Source organism: Dermochelys coriacea, chromosome 11 (assembly GCF_009764565.3).
Source record: "Dermochelys coriacea isolate rDerCor1 chromosome 11, rDerCor1.pri.v4, whole genome shotgun sequence".
In the NCBI taxonomy this organism is placed as follows: Eukaryota; Metazoa; Chordata; order Testudines; family Dermochelyidae; genus Dermochelys; species Dermochelys coriacea.
In genome coordinates, this window is record NC_050078.2 from 59,235,020 (window position 1) to 59,249,471 (window position 14,452).

The 14,452-nt window shown below is 39.4% G+C and overlaps 1 protein-coding gene across 3 annotated transcripts in view; it reads right to left on the reverse strand.

The window, feature by feature from the left end:
• Positions 1 to 14,452, reverse strand: part of SATB2 (SATB homeobox 2) — a 166,880-nt gene that overhangs the window by 69,677 nt on the left and 82,751 nt on the right. The window lies entirely within an intron of this gene.

Here is a 14,452-nt window from a genome sequence, read left to right on the forward strand (position 1 = left end):
GGCTGAACCTTACTTGCCAAGTTTCCACCCAGACCTGGTTTAAGTGCCAAGCTATAAACCCCTTTAAAAGTAAAGTTTAAAATGAAAATGGTGCCAGGCTGTTAACCTTTGCAGTGCTAGCTGATATTACAAGAATAGAAATATATCATCTGACTCGTTTCCTTGGGTGTATTTTTCCTCTTATTATCAGTTTCCTTCTTCCATCATTTTATGCTGTATCGTAATACACATGTCCTCCATAAACAAACCAGATTCTAGTCATTTTAGCTGCCTTAATAATAAAAAAGTCACCATTAACAATCACGTTGCATGGAAAAAATATGCATTACCCAACTCCCTCTGCATTGTGATCTCAGACTCACTTTCTAACAATACTACCCATATTGTCTGCTATGTTGCTCTCACAGAGTCATAGAGCCAGAAGGGACCAGCAGATCATCCAGTTTGACCTCCCGTGTATCACAAGCCACCAACACCACCCAGCACCTGTCCACTAAACCCAACTAAAATTCGAGCAAAGTATTACAATGCACAGAAGGTTAGAGTACTATATGCCACAGGCAGAAAATAGGAGGCACCAAGGAGCACCAGTCCTGAGGCCCCTGCAATGGCAGGAAAATGACTAAGTGAGATATACACAGATAATCCTGGCAAGTGACCTCCACTCCCATGCTGCAGAGGAAGGTGAAAAAGGTCATTGCCAATCTGATCGAGAGGGAAATTCCTTGCTGTCCCCACATAGGGTGATCCGTTAGACACTGAATATGTGAGCAACAACCAGCCAGTCAAGCACTCGAGAAAGAGAATGCTCTGTCCCACCTCAGAGACCTTCCTCCCTGCCCAATGTCACATATCAAGCCACGGCCAGTAGGGGCACTGCAGGGCCAACCCAGACAGTGAAGTCAATGTGAGAATGCAGAAATGGTGGCATGGTATTATCCTCAGACAAAGAGCAGCCCCATGGCAATTAATGCAAAAAAGAAGGCAAAACACAGAGGGCACAACATATGAATAATGACGATGAATGCTCTTGCACAGCCATATCAATACACAGTCTCACGTTTTATATAGGTAAGTGGTATCCTCCATTTGCACTGTCTGATTTCTACACATTCCACACACAGTCTTATCCTAGCATGTATTTGTCCTTTTCATATTGTCTTGTAACTGTGCCCTTTGTCCCCATATCATACTGGCTAACTATTTAAATAAGCAGGTATGCAATATCAGCTATGAAGCTCATTACCCTAAAGAGTCCTTGTAAATAAAAATGCAATTCTTTCTGATCTACACCCTTCCAAATTTATTACACCAGTTAGCCAGATTCAAGGTGTCTGTACCCAGGAGGCACTAAGGTGCATTGCCAGAGCTTAGAAAGCAGCTCACACAGCACTCCAGGAAAGCCTTCATTAGGGGTGATCAGAAAACAATGATTCAGTTTTGCGAAAACAGGTTTCAGAGTAGCAGCCGTGTTAGTCTGTATTCGCAAAAAGAAAAGGAGTACTTGTGGCACCTTAGAGACTAACAAATTTATTAGAGCATAAGCTTTCGTGAGCTACAGCTCACTTCATCGGATGCATTTGGTGGAAAAAACAGAGGAGAGATTTATATACACACACACAGAGAACATGAAACAATGGGTTTATCTGTAAGTGTGTATGATAAACCCATTGTTTCATGTTCTCTGTGTGTGTGTATATAAATCTCTCCTCTGTTTTTTCCACCAAATGCATCCGATGAAGTGAGCTGTAGCTCACGAAAGCTTATGCTCTAATAAATTTGTTAGTCTCTAAGGTGCCACAAGTACTCCTTTTCTTTTTGCGAAAACAGTGTTTGACTTTTGTTTTTGTTCAGCAACGGGATGAAACCAAGCCTTTTTTTTAAAAAAAAATTATTATTATTATTATTATTGCCACTGCAGTAGAATCCTTGCTTCAAATCAAACCTGAACCTGGGTCATCCCAGATGAGTGCCCTAAGCACCGTGTTGCTGGCTATTCTGGGGCGCGGAGGCCTCTCTCTCTCAGTCCTGGACCTGAGGAAAGTTTCATCAAAACAGATAAGTTTCTGCAAAAAGTTTCAGTTTCAACAAATCAGTATTTTCTGTTGAAAGAACAGTTGGTCAAAAAACTCCTGACCAACTGTAGTCTCTGTCCCTCATTTCTTATTAACTAAAAAGCCACCAGACAAAAAAAACAACCACAGACCAACATGATCCCCTGAGTGCAGCAAACTGTCCATTTTCTATGCTCCTTTCTCCTGTTATAATTACTACCGTGTGTGTCAAAGTATTACAGCTTCACTAGGAAGATGCCTGGATTCAGAGGAAGAGCAAACCAAAGCACATCTCTCCGTATCGTCTATCTGAATCCATCTTGGACAGTCTAAGAGCTGATGCAGACAACAGCATGAAAAAGGACTTTCCATTCAAGTGAAAAAAGATGAATAGATTTAAATCAGATGCTTTTAGGCAGAAGAGCGAGAGGGTTTCCTCTTTTTCCCCCCACTTTGTTTTTGCTTGGTTGTCAACAGAAACATTCTCCCAAACAGCCTGTGGAGCATTTAGGGCTTATGAATGGCATTGGAATTGACTGCCAGCTCTAGGTACCAAATTCCTCAATTCAGTCGCAGAATGGTATAGTGCAGAGAGCAAAAGGGCAAGCCTAACATGCTTCCCCACCAACACACTACACCCTGACACGGGTAAGCCTCCTCTGTGGAGGAAATGGTAGATCATCTTCCAAGGCCCATTCAATCGCTGGCCTTTCCATTCCAGGGGGGGCTACAAACTCTTTGTCTGAGATCTCTGACGAACAGCCACTGTAATGGAGGAGGAGGAGGTTGTGAAAAAGAATAAACAGAACTGCTTTATTTCCATTGTGATTTTAACTCACCATCACAGGATAGCAGGTGCCATGTTGCTGTTTTTCAGTGGAACCATTTCAGAGTTTTGGTGGTTTTCTTCTTCATTCTCTTTTTTAATTTAAAACCTGATTCAATTTGATGATCATAAAAGTCAAAGATTCTGGCCCTGGTGACAGCCAACTATATAGATTGCACTAGGCCAGTTTCCACACACTGCTCTGTTAGTGCACCACATTAAGCCCTGAAATACTTCTGAACCATAAAAGTCAGTCATGCCTTTTTACAGTCACAGTCATGCAGGTTTAGGTATCACCAAACACTGAAGCAGGATCTGAACCCATGACTCTACTATTGCGAGGCCAACACATTAAGCCACAGAACCACCCTCTGCCTAGAGGAGCCAGTGCTGCCGTGGCACATCCAGAGGCTACCCAGCTGCTTTCTCTTCATAATTACAAGCCAACTCTTTCGAAATAACAAAACCATTCCAGAACACAGGAGGTGCCTTTAAAGTGGTAACGTCATATCTTTTCATCTATAATTACTGTAATTACTTATTTCTTTTCATCACAACCCACTTAGCCACTTCAGTACAGGGGACTAGCTTGAGGAGCCTCATTTTCTTTCAACATCTAATCTTCAGTGTCTACCAAAGCCCTTCATTTACCATCTGCTCTCTGGCCAGGCCACTTGCTCTTGCAGGATTGGGATAGATAGGCTCAGAGAAAATGCAGATTACCAGAATGAGCCAGCCTTGATAATAAGTTTTAACTTTTACAATCTCTTTCTGCCTCCACTCTCATAACATGCAAATGACCCAACAGCAGCTATATAGCAAATATATAATAATGGGGGTAGGGGCACAGGGAGAGGCATTAAGATGATTCTCTGCCCTAGCCTAATGAAAACACCAAACAGAGAACATGTTTGTCTGTTCTTGACTGTGCAGTGTTTAGTTCTCTCTCTCACTCACCCCCACTTCATTATTTGTGCATTTGAATTAACACCAGGCTTCTGTGCAACCAGCACCCAACGTGAACTGGGCACAAGGTGAACTAATGTTATTGACCAATCCACCACAGCCAAGTCCTCGTACAGTGTTCGTTTCTGAGCTCCCACATGCATCAGCACATTTACAAAAGATGCGGAGACTCTCTCTCTCTCACACACACACTAAGGGCTTGATCCCACTGGAATAATGGAAAGTCTCCCATAGATTTCACAGTGTATTGGCTCTAACTTTGTTTCTTTTAATTCTGTTTAAACATACTAGGCCAAATGTCCACCCTATAAACGTACAACCCATGGAATCCCACTGGTTATCCCAGAGTGTCTTATTTTTTCAGATCTCTTTTGTACCACTCTACAGGTTAAATAGGACACACTGCCATTCGAATCCAGTATTTATAACTATGTGCAGTCTAGTTCACAGGCAGGATATGCTAACTGTAAGTCCATATGATACAGAGAGGAGCTTTACATGCCAGTCAGCCTGAATAAAAACGAAGATGAAGAAGAAGAATAAATATTGTCAGAATAAATTTACAGAAACAGCTAATCTAGACGGACTGGTGTTCTTGTCCTGTATAGAAATGCCTATGATGGTGTAAAATTATTCTGAGAAATGTTTGTCCCGGTAGTTATGCAACTTCCCTACAATTAGGCAGTGATCTACCATGGATGATGCACCTCCCAAACCATACCTGACCAATTGTGCAATGTGTGCTGTGGGTGATCACTTTCTGAGTCCAATTGCTAGCAATCATCAGGGGAAATGGATCACCCATGTCATTTACTAAGAGACACGTCTAAAAACATCTGGTAACTGGAGTGCTGAATAAATATAAGTCAGTGACGGAAATACATTTTGTGTAATCTGCAATTCAGATGATCAGGATACGGCAGTGCTGCACTCTCTGTCCCAGCAACAGATATGGGGATTTTCAAACTTAGTCTAGAGCCCCTTTTGCATTCTCATGTTCACCTGATGCTAACTTTCTCAAAAATTCTCCTTTGGGGCTGAAATTTCCTTAGCTGGCCTGAGACTGGAAGTCGGTTTTCGATTTTTGTTAAGTGTGAGGAAAATCCATTCAACCATTTTTTGAATTATTTGTGACCAAAAAAGTTTTACGCCTTTTTTTTTTAATTTTTAAAGGGGTGTGGGATTGCACATAGTTATAAATACTGGTGCAAAAGAGATCTGAAAAAAAATAGGACACTCTGGGATAACCAGAGGCGGGGGAGTAGGAGGTAGGGAGAGAATTTTTTTTTTTACTTTGCTCCCCAATAATTCAAAAAATGGCTGAGCAAAACTGCAGTCTTGGCATGTGACTGCTCCACAATGAGGAAGTATCTCTTAGCTAATTTGGAAAGTAAATTTTTAAAACAAAAAAGGTAAATAATTGACAACTCACTTCTGAGCATGCTTAGTGAGCATCTGTTAAATTTTTTAGCAGACACCTAGCAGTGACAACACACTGGGAGCTGTAAGGACTTCCCATTCTCTCGAGCGCAGTCAAAAAATAGGAATAACATTTTGCAAAGTTGAAATTCGCACACACGTCTTTCTCATCAAAAAATTCAAATTTCAAAATAGTTCAGCCAGTTCTAATTCTCTCCATCCTGCTTAACAGCCACAAAGGCCACTGCTTATGGGCTTCTGGAATATAAGGCATGGGCAGGTTGCGTCTCATTGAACCACACACACAACACAGTCCTTAAAAATAAAAAATGTCATAACATCAGGGACAGGAGAAAAAGAAATATGGGTTTGAAAAGGTGTAGACAATTTTTAGATATCTATAATGTTTGCTGAATCCTGCCTGTTCTGTCAATTCTATACTCTGATTTTTAAAAAAATTAAGACTCCCATCTTTTTCCATTGTAAAGATACAGCAGTCTCAATGTAAACCAATGCCCTGCTGTCCCATGGAAGCAGTACAGCAGAACATATTCTACAGCTTAACAGCATTAAAGATGTGAGCTCATCCCTCAATGAACTGTGACCTTTCAAAGCCTCCATGGGCCATCGAAATGCTAACAATATCAAGACCAATAGTTCCTTTATTTTCTTCTAAAAAAATGAAAAAACCCTATTGAATTCAATATCAGTGTTGACGGTACAAAAGTAAACAAAAGAAAAGGTTCAGATTTTCATAGCAGGAGGAAGAGCTGTCAGCTGAACTGAAAGGCTTCGTTTTGGCTTAGCTCCAGATCAACAACTAAAGTACAAGCAAAAAAACCCCAAGAAACTGCAAATTCTTAAATAAGTTATTTAGGTATCTCAATGGATAATGAGTGTAACTAGCCATCCAAAATGTCGAAGTCCAAAGAAAACATTACTACATAGGCCAATTTAAAGCAAAAATCTTGGATGGAAAAGAACTGCCATCTTTCTAAGAAGCTCCTGAAAACACCTGCTTCAGATGAACAATTCAAAATAATTCGTAAGGAAAGTAATAGGAAATCTCAGTGTGCTTCCTTGGCAGTTGCTAACTTGAATGGGAAACTGAGTTCTGTCAGCCTGAGAGTAGAAAAATTGGAAACTCATGCAAATGCTGCTGCTTCTAAACTCTCTAATCCTGCAACTGCAACTAAGACCAAAAAACAGATTCTCTGTCCATCTGTCTGAGGCTGTAAACGAATTTTCAAAAAATAATAGAGCCTACGATATCTGAAAACCACAGAAGATCCAAAAAGATAAGACGACATAGATTATCCTCAGTTTAAGGAAGATATGTAATCCTCTTTCCTGCAACAGCTAGCTCCTGACCCACTGAAATCAGAAATAATTCATTTATTTTGAAGCAATTCATCACTTCACAAAAAGACCATCAGCCAACATCTCTGAACTTACACCAAGATGGTCTCTGATCTTAGGGATAAAGATGACTCTTATTATCTGGACAAACAAAAGACGTTTTTAACTTGTTTTAAGGTCACATCATATTTGTTGCTCTCCTTTCTCCCCTCAGCCTGAGAACAAATTCTCAAGCGAAGAGAAAATATTCACAGTACTAAAAAACGTTCAGTAGTGAAGGAGTGATTGTCTTTCCTATGACAGGTTTCAGAGTAGCAGCCGTGTTAGTCTGTATTCGCAAAAAGAAAAGGAGGACTTGTGGCACCTTAGAGACTAACAAATTTATTTGAGCATAAGCTTTCGTGAGCTACAGCTCACTTCATCGGATTCATTTGGGTTTCCACCAAATGCATCCGATGAAGTGAGCTGTAGCTCACGAAAGCTTATGCTCAAATAAATTTGTTAGTCTCTAAGGTGCCACAAGTACTCCTTTTCTTTTTGTCTTTCCTATAAAACTAACCTTGGGAAGAGAATATATCTTTTAAAAACAGATAGCTGAAAGACCATTAGCAAAAAATTACCAAAATGACACTGGACAATGAATTATTTCTATGAATTTTATTCCTTGGATATGCTTTTGATTGCTTTGAAATATTTCTGTCTGTTTACACAGAGTTTTTTATGTATGTATTCTTTAATTTTTTACAGAGAATCTAAGTAAGTCAGTGTTAAATGTTATAGAATCATGCACAAAATAAAGCAAATAATGCAAATGGAACTACTTCTGCTTTAACTCATTGCAGATAATTGCTTTTGCCTTTCAACGCGTTTGAACAAATGTTATGTTTTATTTACATATGGACTGGAAGAGAACATTTATGCTGGATTTTGATACAAACACAAAGAAGACTGACAGAAGAGTTCATTACTTTTGGACCAAAGACTGGGCTTCATTCATATTATATTCTGCTAAGAAATACTAAACTAAATATTCAGATCCTAAATTTCAAAGGGTATGAGCATCCATAGCTTCCGTAAACTTCCATAGGAGATGTTTGTGTTCAGTACCTCCGAAGACTAGGTCATCGCTGTCTGATTTACATGCAATCCTCATTAAAACTGTGGGCCTGATTCTCATGTACATGAGGCCCTTTTCTTCTGCTCTGGGAATGCAAAGGGCCTTGTGGGGTAATTTTACATCCACTTCAAGGCTTCTTTCCACTATTAGGGTAGTGCAAAATGGCCTCAGTGTAAATGAGGAAGTAGTCCTGTCACCTTAAAGATGTGAAAATTTAAAATCAAAAGTTAAATAAAAGATACATATGGTAACATTAACTCACTCCATCTTGCACATCCTGCGTATAGTTTTGATCGGTAATTAAACTGCCAAATACTAGATCAAAATTATTACATATGTGCTGTGTGGTAAAGAGGAAGTTACTGAGAACCTTAACTTTTTCATTTCCCAACTTTTAAAGTTAGAACTATATTAATATAAGCCCTCTTCCCACAATTACAAACACCAGGGGTTCTCAACCTTTTTCTTTCTGAGGCACCTGCAACATGCTATAAAAGCGCCACGGCCCACCTGTGCCACAACAAATGGTTTTCTGCATATAAAAGCAAGGACCGGCATCATGGGGTAGCAAGCAGTGTAACTTCCTGGGGCCTCATGCCACAGGGGCCCCCAGGAAGCAAAGTTACTCAGGCTTCAGCTTCAATCCCAGGTGGAAGGACTTAGGGCCCCAGACTTCAGCCCCATGCAGTGGGACTTCAGCTTTCTGCCCTGGGCCCCAGTGAGTCTAACACTGGCCCTGCTTGCCCTGAAACCTGCTCGTGGCCATCCAGGTGGCCCCAGACCACTGGTTGAGAACCACTGGCATACACAGTATATATCGTATATACCAAACAGGTTAGAAAGATTTTTCCTGATCTTTTTCCATCCTACTGTCCCATTCACCCATGCCCAAACACACATACAGAGTGCTAGACCAACAGCTGGGAAAAGATGGAAAAATCTCCATGCTCACACTAGTAAATTCCAGTTATCAGTATGTATGCTAACTCCTGTGCTACTGTGTAAACGGTGAATTTCTTCAAAAAACTTAAAGGAGCTGGTAGATAGGGGTAGGAAAGTCAAGCCAGAACCTTATTCTATGATGGCCTTGACACAAGAGAAAATTAACATTCTGAGCTGAACTAACTGAAAACTTTTAACAATTATAAGCATAAATAATTTAGCTGTATTTTCAGTAAGCTCGACAGAATGCATACTAAGTATGTTTACTTCAAATTTCATACAATTCCATTTGTATATAGTTTTGACATCTGTTGCTAATGATATCAAATTATTGATTGTTCACTTTCTTATATTTATTTGAACATTAACTATATACTCTGCAACCTGATGATTTTCTTCTTTATTTTCCCAGAGGACTTTTTTATTTTTGCATTGCTTTAGTCATATTTACTTTGATCTTCCAAAGTGTATAATTATTTTACTGTTTATTTATTTCTATGAGAAAGGGGAAAAAAAGTTTGACCTAGGAGATCTATCTATATGTGGCAATTTGTAACAGAATCACATAGCTTATGTTTAGGAAATCATGGTTTTGATTAAGAAGCAACCCTTTAGTTCCCACTGTTTTATTAAAACAGACATTAGCAGATAATAGGAAACACATTTAAATACTGTAGACTGTATTTAGTTTGCAACGTCAATAGTAATTTAGAAGCCCCTTTCTATTTTGCATTTACCACAGTGCATGTGATTTTTTTTTCGTTTGTTTGGTTTTTTGTTTGTTTGTTTGTTTTTTTTACATTCTACTAACTAGATCTGGCCTTGGATATGTATGTGCTGGTCCCAATGCCTCACAGTGATATCCAAGGGCAAAATTTGACCCTAAATGCTAACTGTTGCTTATATCCAGTTTTTTTAAAAAACAGAACTTTTTACTTCTTATTAAAAGAGATGTGTGGATATTTATATTTACAAACTCACTAATTTCACATATGAAATGAGTTCTACTGTACAAACCACTAACTGTGAAGTAGAAATGAAATTATAACAAAGAAATGGAGCACCAAACTAAGTGCAGGAATCTTCCCTTTCAGAGGGTGCTAGAGATTATTCCAATGAAGTTACATAGCTGTTTATTTTCCATACCCAACTGTACCTGTCATGGATCTTTTGTTTTCCCTCCCACTCATTTGGTTGATGAATCAACACCACTTGAACTGTTTTACAGCAGCTTGTGTTTACTTCACACAAACCTTAACCTTCTCTTTTCTCCTCCTACTAACACACACGTACCCTTCCAAACAGCAACAACTAGCTGAATCTCTTTAAACAGTGCACATACACAGTTATCTGGCAAACTCTTTAGGTTTGGGTCCTTGACCTCTTGATTGAAATCAAGGTCTCACTCTGCTTTTACTGCACTTAACGATTTAACTGTGCACTTACTAACTAAAAAAAAAAAGAAAGAGCTTGAAGAACTGAATGCTCTAAGAAAGGAAGAAAGTGGAAGATGTGGTGTGCTAGAAACACTTGGGAGTCTGAAGTGGCAACACTGAGAACCACTACAGTTAAGGGTTTCCAGTGCCTTTGGAGCTGGCATTACACCCTAGCCTGATGAAATAGCAAACCCATAGTTTTTCTCCTGCAACAGAGAGTAAAAGCGATCTACTAAATGACCTTGAAGCTCTTTGATTCCTTTGATTTATTTCAGCCAAGAGCACTTTAAAAAAAAACACTTTTTTTACTAAGAGTCATTTAGAGAAAAGAAAACACTTCTAAGTCACACGATGGTAATTTAGAGTGAGAAGGAACTATTCAATTCATCCTGCACAATGGTAAATATTAACGACATAGTAAATGTCTAAATCAAAATTGGTAGATGACCCCTGTGTAATTTTACAAGATGAAAAGATGTGTATCATAATTCTCTTTTGTACTTCATTTACAGTTTTACTTCAACTATTTTAAAATCTTGCACAGACATTTTTAACCTAAAACATAATCACTCTTGCTAGGGCAAATATCACTGTTGCACACAATAGAGCTCTGATTTTTATACATATATCTTCCATACTCCATGCACACATGTAACCACACTACAGTTAATGGGAAATAGGCACATAAATCAAAGGGAAAACAGACCCCTCAGTGTTTGCCCTGATATCTTATGCAAGATACAAATATTCTCAATTCTAAAAGAAGCTTCCTTATTACATTATGATGATGGGTTTATATTTTGCCTTAAATGAATTAAAGAGCAGCCTTCCACATCTTATATGCTCTATTTTTTAAGAGTAAAAAACTGCAGACACTTTTTTAAAAGATTTGAGTTACACGAATAAGTATACATTTGGTATATTCACTTCTCAAGAAGTTATGGGCAGCATAAGGGAGTCCCGACCCAAGCTTTGTGAATCGGACACATGCCCTTTCTGGCTGGTGAAAAAAAGTCTTGAGCTTCTGGTGCAATTCATGCCTGAAACAGCCAATGCATTCCAATTCAGGGAAGGAATCTTCCCTTCCAGAGACCGACACTGAAGAAACCCTCCCTCTTTGATACATTGGTTCACACCAACTACTGCTTAGTGTCAAATGTTCTGTTTCTGAGCAACCTCACAGAGAATCTAGCCACAGGTCAATTACAAACATCTAATTTAAACTAATATTCAGTCCCCAAAATCTGGATTCAGGCCAGGTCATGATCAGAACAGCTTTAGTGCCACCAGTGATCTCCTGCAAGAAATGGATGGTGAGCAGACATCCATTCTCATCTTTTTTGACATGTCTGCAACATTTGACACTGTTGACTACAAGATACTGCTGTCTCGCCTGAGAGAGATGGCAGAGGTCCACTGGAATGTGCTAAAATGGTTTGAGTCCTTCCTGCAGGGACACATCCAAACCATGCTGGTGGGAAACTATGCCTCCACCGCTAGACCCCTCATTTGTTAAGTCCCACAAGGATCAATTCTTTCTCCATGCCTTTTCAACATCTATATGCAGCCGGTAGGTGAAATGAACACACAACACAGACTTAAGTGAGAGACATATGTAATGACATAGAGCTTTACCTTTTCTATAAGAAATATGAACAGAACCATGACCAATGCACTGGCTGTCAAACTAATGATCCATCAAGCCACATATCCTGTCTTCCGATAATGACCAGTACCAGATTCTTCAGGGGGAATGAAAAGAACATGATCCATCGAGTGATCTATCCCCTGTCATCCACTCCCAGCTTCTTGCAGATGGAGGTTCAGGGACACCCAAAGCAAGGAGTAGAGTCACTGACCATCTTGGCTAATAGACATTGATGGACCTATCCTCCATGAACTTATCTAATTCTTTTGTGAACCCAGTTATACTTTTGGCCTTCTCAACAACCCTGGCAACATGTTCTACAGATTGACTGTGCATTGTGTGAAGAAATTCTTACATATGTTTGTTTTAAACCTGCTGCCTATTAATTTCATTGGGCGATCCCTAGTTCCTGTGTTTTGTGAAGGAGTAAATAACACTCCCTCATTCACTTTCTCCACACCATTCATGATTTTACACACCTCTAACATATCCCCCCGTAGTCATATATTTTCTAAGCTGAACAGTGTTTTTAACCTCTCCTCATACAGAAGTTGTTCCATACCCCTAATACTTTGTGTTGTCCTCTGAACCTTTTCCAATTCTAATGTATCTTTTTTGAGGTGGGGTGACCAGAACTGCATGCAGTATTCAGCATGTGGGCGTACAATGAATTTATATAGTGGCATTGTGATATTTTCTGTCTTATTACTTATCCCTTCCCAAAGGGTTTCTAACATCATTAGCTTTTTTTTGACTGCTGCTGCACATTGAGCAGATGTTTTTAGAGAACTATCCGTGATGACTCTAAGGTCTCTTTCTGAGTGGTAACAGCTAATTTAGACTCCATCATTTTGTATGTGTAGTTAGGATGATTTTTTCCCAAATGTGCAGTACTTTGAATTCATCAACACTGAATTTCATCTGCCATTTTGTCACCCACTCAGTTTAGTGAGATTCCTTTGTAACTCATCACAGTCAGTTTTGGACTTAAATATCTTGAGTAATTTTGTATTGTCCGCAAACTTTCTCACCTCACTATTTGCCCCCTTTTCCAGATCATTTATGAATATGTTGAACAGCACAATTTCCAGTACAGATCCTTGGAGGATCCCATTATTTACCTCTCTCCATTATGAAAACTAACCATTTATTCCTACCCTTTGCTTCCTATCTTTTAACCAGTTACTGATCCATGAGAGGACCTTTCCTCTTATCCCATGACTGCTTACTTTGCTTAAGAGCCTTTGGTGAGGGAACTTGTTGAAGACTTCTGAAAGTCCAGGTACATTATATCGACTGGATCACCCTTGTCCACATGCCTGTAGACACTCTCAAAAGAATTATAATAGAATGGTGAGCATGGTTTCCCTTTACAAAAGCCATGTTGATTCTTCCCCAACATATTATGCTTTAACTATGTGTTTGATCACTCTGTTCTTTACTATAGTTTCAACCAATTAGCCTTGTAGTGAAGTTAGTCTTACCAGACTGTACTTGCCAAGATTCCCTTTGGAGTCTTATTTAAAAATTTGGTGTTACATACCACCAAGATGGCCCAGTGCTTGAATGAAATCAGCTGGTGGATGAAGAGCAGTTGGTTGGAGCTGAACCCAAGTAAAACAAAGGGATATGCTAGTGGGCAGAGGAAAGCATTTTGAAGAGTTTGCAGTAACTATGCAATTCCTTTAGCTGAAGACACACACCACAAGTGGTCAATTCAGTCTGTAGTTTAGGAGTATTCTTGGATTTTTTGTCGACATTAAACTCTCACATACAAGTGTTCATCTCCAGTTAGCTAGAAGACTCCGACCCATCCTGGCAGATGATAACCTGGCCTTGGTTATACATATCTATGTCACCCACCATCTGGACTAAAATAATGTGATATACCTGGGCAGGAAGCCATCAGTCCTTAGGAAACTCTAACTAAAACAAAACACTGCAATGTATCTTCTTAGCAACCACAAGCTATCATGAGCACATCTAACCTGTCCTCTGCTCTCTCTCCACTGGCTTCCCAAAGAATATCAAGTCAAATTTAAGGTCTAAGATCTTATCTTCATGGTCCTCAGTGGCCTGAACCCAGTATATCTAAAAAAGAGACTCAAGTTCTGAGATGAAGACTCTGGCCAACAAGTCCACTCTTCAGGCAAAATAGAACTTTCTACCATAAGGGCAAATCTCGCCTGTGAAGAAGAGAGCGTACTCGGGGTCAGTCCGAGATTGCGGAACAAAGAACCATCACAAACCTCACCACCTCCCCTTCAAATACAAGGTGCACTTTTTCAGCCATACTTTATCTCACACAAATACATAGCAGCATGTGTATTTAAAACAAAACTCCACCAAAACAAAACATTGCATTGTACACACAATTGTCCCCCTGAGGAAAGGACAAGAGAAAGAACAAATTACACATGACAGATATTAGTAACGTCACTTAATGCGCTGCTGGAAGACACTCAAGCATTATGGCAACAAGGGCGTTATAAGAACCTACATAAAATAATGTTCCTGTATGAGACATTAGTATTTCACCAACTAACATAATTCCATTTCATATAATAAAAATAATGGGCCACTTTCAGTTTGGTACAAATGGGAATAGTTGGGAAGAATTTAGCCCAGTGCCTCCAAGCAACTTGGTCTCAAATGCACTGCTACTACCTAAATTCCAGGAATGCC